The 7,745-nt window shown below is 52.6% G+C and overlaps 1 long non-coding RNA gene across 1 annotated transcript in view; it reads left to right on the plus strand.

Annotated features, from left to right (window-relative positions):
• Positions 1 to 5,520: 5,520 nt before the first annotated feature.
• Positions 5,521 to 7,745, plus strand: part of LOC111817253 — a 9,531-nt gene continuing 7,306 nt past the window's right edge. The window contains exon 1 of the long non-coding RNA XR_002821495.1: positions 5,521 to 5,717. This is a non-coding gene — a long non-coding RNA (uncharacterized LOC111817253). The remainder of the gene's footprint in view (positions 5,718 to 7,745) is intronic.

Raw genomic sequence — 7,745 nt, forward strand, 5'->3', positions numbered from 1 at the left:
AGTGGTTTCCCATAACCCTACTTTCTATTTCTGCCATTTATTAGGACAGCCTATAATTTGCATTGCTGGACTTTATGATGTGTGACTGTAATAGTTTTGAAGTTACAGTGGAACTGTATCCTAATAAAATGCACCTTTAGCCATTTGGTATTTTAGGGGTCTCTGTACAGTGTTATTGGAAAGATGAGTTTAGCCATTTCTTTAAAAGTTTGAAAACTACTAGCCTAGGGGAAGCAAGGCCCTGGTCAGAAGCTGCCTAGAAATTTAGCAACCTTCGTCCAAGAAAAGGGAACTCGCCCAGGGCTGGGCCCAGGAGGCCAGGATGGAAAGCTCAGGCTTGCATGCACTCAGCAGTTGGAGGAGCCAGGGGCGGTGGTGTCCCCTGAGACACCTGGGCTTCCTGACCTCAAAGGGATGCAGGACCTACTAGTCCATTTCCGGTGGACTGGCCCTGGCCCCACAGACCCTCACCCTGTCCTACACAGCGTGAGCTGGTGGGCTCTCCTTGTCTGGCATGAGAAAGGAGTGCTGAGCAGAGCTGAACAAGATTCAGGCCAAAAGCATCCCTCCCCCCTGCTTCCTGCAGCCAGGCGGCATGGACGCATGTGGGGCTGCTCCCCACTATTCTGTGCCTGCCCCGGGTCCTCCTCCAACGTTCAGGAATTATAGCCTGGGCATACTGGACACCGTGAGCCCACAGGGCTCCTCTCTGGGGTTCCCAGCCCTGCTCCCCAGGGATTCCCCAGCGCCCTGCCACTTCCCCTCATGAGGTTGTCTGGCTTGTCCCTGACCTTTCCAGGGAAGCTTCTGGAAAGTCAGGAGTCACCGTCCTTAGACACGCGATCACGTCCCCTCTCTACCCTGCACCTGGATTTCCCCTGCGGCTCCCTGCCGTCATTCCCTCAAAGGTCACCAGCAACTTCCTGGGGGACAGCCCAGCAGCTTTCTGGAAGCTTTCTGCATCCCCCACCCCAGCGGCCGGCACTGCCAATCACACTCCATCCTCGGGGCACACTGTACTTTGTGAGCTCACCTCCCACTTCGCCCCGCACCTCTGAACACCTCCACACTGTCTCTAAAGGGGTCTCTGCCTCTTGTTCTCCCAGAGGAACAAGGTTCAGAGTCCCCCAGGGCTGCGGCGACGTGGCCCAGAGGCTTAAACAATTTGCTTTCTTAAAGCTTTGAATGGAATGGAAGTTCCTGGCCAAGACGTCAGGCAGCGGGCGCACAAGCCCATTTGCCATGGCTGTGGGGACGTCCTTGGCTGGCGGGGGCCGGTCCTCCCTAGCCTTTCCTCCGCGTGCGTCAGCGTCCCCATCTCCCCTTGCACAGGGGCACTAGTCTTACTGGGTGAGGACCACAGGGACCTCGTTTTAACTTCGTTATCCCTGTCAAGGCCCTTCCTCCAAAGAGTTCCCTTTTGGAATACCAGGAATTAGGACTTCAGCATGGGGATCCTGAGGAGGAGCAGGAGCGATGACACTCCAGGTCGCGGCGGGCTTCCAGGCGCGGCTCCGGGCCCTTCCCGTAGCTTCCATGCACCCCTGTTGTGCTTCTAGGGAGATGTCCCCAGGAGCCTCGGGCGTGCGTGCCAGGCGCCCCGAGGATGGGAGCCCAGCGCCCCTGACTGTGGAGAGATGGGTCGGATCAGAGGGGTGTCCCTGTGGGCGTGGCCGGAAGGGGGCGGCTCCCTCTCTGGCTCCTCCCTTTCTTTCTTTTTTAAAATTTCCTGTCTGCTTCCTGCGCTGCCCTCCTCCGCAGCGCCCCCTGCCCTGCTCTCTTGCCTCGGAGCCAACCAACCCCTAAGCGAACTGAAACCCCTGCAGACTGGGAGACAAAGTCAGTCTCTCGGCCTTTATGTTTCGGGCGCCTAATAGCACATCCCGGTGCCGAGAAGTGACCAAGACACCTACTTGTTGTTGTGTGATTGTTATGATCAAATAAATGATTTTATTCATTTTATTTTTTAATTAAAAATTAATGTAGCTCAAAACGAAGTAAAACACTCTTTTAAAGGAATCCTTTGAAGAAAAGGTTAATAAGCTGATTATGAATTCCAAATAAAGAACTCAGTGTTCCTGTCTGAGCCCTCGGACCGATTTCCCAACGGCCGACACCTCATAAGTATGTTCTTTCCCCAAACCTTCCCCCCTCTTATCTCCTGTTTCATCCACCCAGATTCCCCATAACACTCTCAGTTCCTCTCTCCTCTGCCCTACCTCATGGCTAAACCTTTTGTTGGGTCTCTTCCAAGACTGGCTACCTAATTAATTCAAAATGTGTAGGGCTGTTTCTTTAAAGTCTATTTAAGATTAAAAGATAACAGCGGGACACCAAACAGGGTGAGAGGCCCGTGATGTCAACGTGGGCCCCTCTCCACCGTCCTTCCCACCACTGGGCCCTCCTTGCCACTGGCATGGGCTTCCAGGGCAGCCTCCAGTGCCCGCTTCCGGCCCAGCCTCCTCTCTACCCATTGTCCCATCAGGCCACCCTGGGGCATCTGCCCTGTGAGCCTCCACTCAAGCCCTTGGAATTTCACTTCTTACCAACCAGGCCATCCCTCGGAGTAGCATCTCAAGCTGTGACTTCCTGACTTGGCTCCCACTCACTCCTCCTCAGATCACCAAGCCCGAGGCCCACAGACTCCCCCTTCGCCTTCTGACTGCCCTCTCTCCAGGTCAACCTCCACTTACTCCCTTGGGCAGGCCGTGTCATTTCTCTGGAACCCTACTCAGCCCTCTGGGTCACTGGAATCTCCCCCAAAGATCAAGGCCTACCTCTGCAGAGAAATGTTTCCTTGTTCTGCTCTGGGCCTCCTGGCTTTTGCCAGTCAGCCTTACCCTCACAGGGGCCACTCAGAGCCCTGCGGCTGCACCACTGCCTCCCAGGTCTTAGGGACATTTGTCATTTCCACCCTTGACACTCCCACCAGCAAGGTCTTGTCATTGTCACTGTGGGGGCTCAGTGGGCTGAGCCAGGCCCTGTGTAGCAGCAAGTGGTAGGCCAGACCTCCAACCAAGTCTGCCTCAGCCGCTGTGCCAGGGTTCAGCTGTGTGGCTAATGCTGGTTTCTTCCTCACCTCAGCCAAAAAGTGCTTTGAGAAAAATATTATTTTCATCTCCATTTTCCTGGAGCTGCTTCCTCTGTCTCGACGTTCAGCACCTGCTGACTGTGTGTCAGGCCGTTCGTTGTTACCCTGCCTGGACTAGCTTGGAAGACTCATCCACCAGCTCTGTCACCCTGCTTCTGGAAACTCCACCAGTTAAAGATTCCCCAGAGTGACAAGAGCCCTTTCCAAAGATTCACACATACTTGTCAGTCACACCTGCCCATGAATCAGCAGATCAACTCCAATTCCCGTTCCTCCCTCCCTCCCTTCTTTCCTTCTAGCTGAGGGTGTTTCCTTGGGGGTTTGATCCAAGGGGAGCAGGCCTGCTCCCCAGTTTTCCCTGTATTCGAATTTCTGTCCATTTCCTTCTCAGCCTCAAACTCCTCCCCTAGGGAGAAGAAGGGCGAAGAAGGAGTCCAGGATTGTTAACACCCAATATTTCTTTTCTCCCCATTGCACCGGGCATGGTGGAGCTGCCTGGTATCCCCAGGAAATAACCCAGCAGCAGCCCTTACGGACGCGAGGTGGGAGCCAGCACTGTGCTCTCGGACTTCTCAGCAGCAGAACTGAGAGACAAGTAAATATTTATGCTTTTTTAAATTCCCCAGTCACTGCTATCTTGTGACAGTGACAGAAAACAGACAAAAGCGGCCCAGAGGCAAACAATTCCCTTCTCCCAACTTAGTCCCTTCCCTTCCCATGAGCAGCACTATAGGATCCAGAGAGAAAACTGGAATTTCAGAGGGCAGAGCCCGTGGTCACGGGAACAGTCATGGAACATATGGCCTGTCTGTGTCACCTATGAAGCAGTTTCCCAGGCAGTGTCCCTCCTGTCTGTCCTCTCAAGAGGTTCTAGAGCTGTGTGGGCAGGGGAAACCCACTCCTATAGTTTTATATGTGAATAAATGTGGATATTACTTTTACCCATAGGAGTTTGAGCAAATGTAGACTGTAGAAAGAAAGACACATTTCCAAAGACAATTGCCAACATGAGCCCCATGGTTGGACCGGTGTGGCAGATTAGGGATGAATTGTTTTACCTACTTAGAGATATAATTGAGAAACGCTGGTACGGTTGAGGCCGTTAGGGTTATGGTCACAGGTACAGTCCACAGGGTCAAGGTGCACCTCCCAGGGACATGCGCATCCGCTTTACTTGGAATTGGAGGGTCAGAGGCAAATCTGCTGCGTGTGACCCACAGGCCCTCAGATCACAGTGACTGCCTCCTCCCCTCATACCCACGGCACTGTGACAGCTCCTGGGGGGAAGGGGAGGCATATGCAGCCAGTGAGGCCCTGGCATGTGGTCGGCAGGCCTGTGAGGCCCGGCCCAGCAGCCCACTTCCCCTTGCTCGGGAATTCCAGGCTGACTAGGTGGTGTGAGGTGACCTAAGTGGGTGTGGCCAGCCCAGGGGAAAACTGGGAATTGAGCGACTCGCTGGTGACTCACTGACTTGTGCTGTGGCCACACTGCCCTGAGACAGGACTGGGCACGATAGTCCCAGCAGGCCCCTCATGCCCTCAGCTGGGACTCCTCTCCCCATGTCTTACTTCTCGACCTGGAAGGAGCCTGGTCCTGACCTGCCTCAGCCCAGAGCGGTGTGCCCACCGTGGGAGGAAATGTGTGCTGAGGGCCCAGCGTGGCACCCTCGTCTTCTTCACCCTGAGGGAGCCTGCCGCAGCTCCACAGGACAGGAAAGGACAGGAGGCCCAGCACCTGCTGCAGCCTCCTCCTGTCCCTTGCTGCAGATCAACCCTCAGGGACGGGGAGGGGCTTGCCAAAAGGAGCTCCACTGGCCTGCACCCTTCTGCACCCAATGCCCTTGGAGCCTGGGTGTGGCTCTGGCCTGCGAGCACTCACCTGGCACGAGTCCTAGGTCCCACCTCCAGCACCACCTGACAACAAGAAACTGTTCTGCAGCTTCAGGTCAATGGAGTGGGTGAGGAAAAAGTACAATTCAGCAAAATGGCCAGAAGGAAAGAAACGCCGGACGTGCCATCCATTTGTCCACCACAGTGACCCGCTTGGCCCTGCACAAACGATCGGAATGTAGACTGTGCAGCCTGGCTCTGTGTGTGTGTGTGTGTGTGTGTGTGTGTGTGTGTGTGTCTGTCTGTCTGTCTGTCTGTCTGTCTGTCTCTCTCTCTCTCTCTCTCTGGCCTCTGACCCAGCCTTCACCGCAAAGCCTCCTGAGCCCAAGGCTGCTGGGGACAGACAGTGCTCCCAGTAGGTATGATGTCACCATTGGTCCCTCTCCATCTTATCTCGCCCAGATAGGAAGCCCTTGGAGAGCCCAGAGCGCAGGCCAAATTCCTGACTGCAGCTCAGAGGCGCTCAGGCTTGGCCCGGCCAGCCCCTCTGGGGCTCACACGACCCTGGGCGAGTTAGTTCAGCCGCTCCAAGGCCAGCAATGATCTCTATTTTTAGGGCTAGTGGAAATAGTGGGATGATGTTATTATTCATCTTCATGTTCTGATAGCTATTTCCTTAACCGTTAACATCTTCCCACCCTTCACGAAACCTGGCACAGTGGGAAGAAGTGGAGGGAGAGGGGATGACAAAGGATGAGGCTGCGTTACGTGCACATGCCAACTCCACGCGAGGAAGGTAAGCACTGCATGCTGCAACTGTGGACTCAACGAAAGAGAAAGAAAGGTCTCCGCCCACGAAAACTTTAGGGCTGTTCTTATCATACGTATTCGATAAATGTTTGCTGCTTGATTGCCTGGTGGTGGGCTACGCTCTCTCCTCCTACAAGTCTCATCTGATATCTCAGGGTCGGTCCTTACAGATCCAGCTCAGAAGGGTCTGGATGCCATCCCCAGACAGCCACAGTAAATTAGAGATCGATAGTATTGATTATTTTCAATAATCCATCCTTAAAGTAATCAAAATTTTTTGTGGTCCCGTAAGTTCCTGCCCTCAGAGAGGACTGACATATCTTTGGATTTGTCCTGATTTTCCTCTCTCATTTGGCTTCACGCAGGACTGGTCCCTCCTGCTAGAATAACACCGTTTCCTTCATTACCAGGGCTATTTATAAAATGCCATGAAAGAGGTTGTACGGTGTTTGGGCTAAACCTGCCTATCAGTTGTGACAGAGCAGGATCGTGTGGACACCTAGTAGCATCCCCTAAAAAAAGTCAGTGAAATGGGACCTCTCCAGTAGGAGAACTAGTAGCTGTGAAAATCCCACGTGGCTGCTGTTTGGGGGTGCAGCCCATGGAGCACCCGTGGGAAAGGCAGAGCCTAAGATACATGTTTTAGAAAACTAAAAGTGCCTATAAGTTAGTAGACTAGGAGATTTCTTTCAAATTTTAAAAAATCTTTTAATTATTTATTTGGTACACAGTCTCCCTACGCAACTGGGACTCAGTGTTCCTCATGTCTCAGCCTCCCCAGCACAGGGATTACAGGCATGCACCAGTACATCTAGTTTTGGGGCCCACACGGCGCACCCAGGGTTCTAGGGCTGGCATGGGATGCAGTACTAGGGACTGAACCCAGGTCCTTGTGCATGCCAGGCAGGTGCTTAGAGAACTGAGCTATCTCCCCAGCCCCCTGCCTAGGAGTTTTAACTTCGAAAACTGGGAAATAAACAGCAGTGGTTTTAGTATGTGTCTTAAGGAGTATTCCATTTCAGTGGGATCACTCCCAATGAATTTATAAGAGTCTTTTCTGAGTTTTGTAGTTATTTTTGCTGATTTAATACTTGGCACATAGTAGGTGTTCAATAAACACTTGGTGAATGAACAGATGGTGAGTGGCCAAGACATTCCCTGTTTTCTAAGTGCCACACTGAAAAGTAATAGAGACAGAAAGCAGATAAAATAAATGTTTACATTATATTTTGTTCAAGTCAGTATCAGAGGCTATAAATAGCATTCAAACACTTTCAAAATTTGACCAACATAAACATTGCTGAGCTGTCTTCGCCTTTTTCATGCTATGCCCCTGAAAGCCGGTATCTGTTTGTCACTTAAAACACATCTCCCTTCAGATGTTACCTTGGCCTTGGCAACTCCTGCTCAGTGTTTGGTTTTTATAAAATTTACCATTGAAATGTACTTCCCGCTACTTGGGTTTTTTGAAATCACAAAAAGGTTCTCAATTCTGTAACTGAAACAAGTGCCAGGTTTTTGCTTGTTTGTTTAATCTAAATATTAAAATTAAACCAAAACATTCAGAGCTTCCCTCACGCCAGGCACACTTTAAGGGCTGGAGACCTCTCTGTATGACTGTATTCCAAGGGTGGCTGGTGACTGTCCCAAAACTGTAGCTGCCCACAGACCTGAAAGTGACTTTCCTGCCTGAGTGACTGGAGGAGTAGGGTGGCCGCAGGCCATGTTCCCAGAAGCTTATGTTACTTTCTGCTTAGCTGTGGCCCCAGCTACACTGCTTTCTCTTCAAGCCCCAGGAGACACTCCCCAAACAGTGTCAGTGGCCAATGCACCGGTGCAGTAGGGTGGTTTGCAAGCGAGCTCAGAGCCTCAGACATCAGAGACTCCAGTGAGCAGAGGGTCGCTGGCCAGCCTCCTCCCCAGCCTCCTCCCCAGCCTCCTCCCCAGCCTCCTCTCCAGCCTCCTCCCCAGCCTCCTCCCCAGCCTCCTCTCCTACCTCCCCCCCAGCCTCCTC

This window comes from Octodon degus, unplaced genomic scaffold (genome assembly GCF_000260255.1).
Source record: "Octodon degus isolate 3935 unplaced genomic scaffold, OctDeg1.0 scaffold00052, whole genome shotgun sequence".
Taxonomy (NCBI): Eukaryota; Metazoa; Chordata; class Mammalia; order Rodentia; family Octodontidae; genus Octodon; species Octodon degus.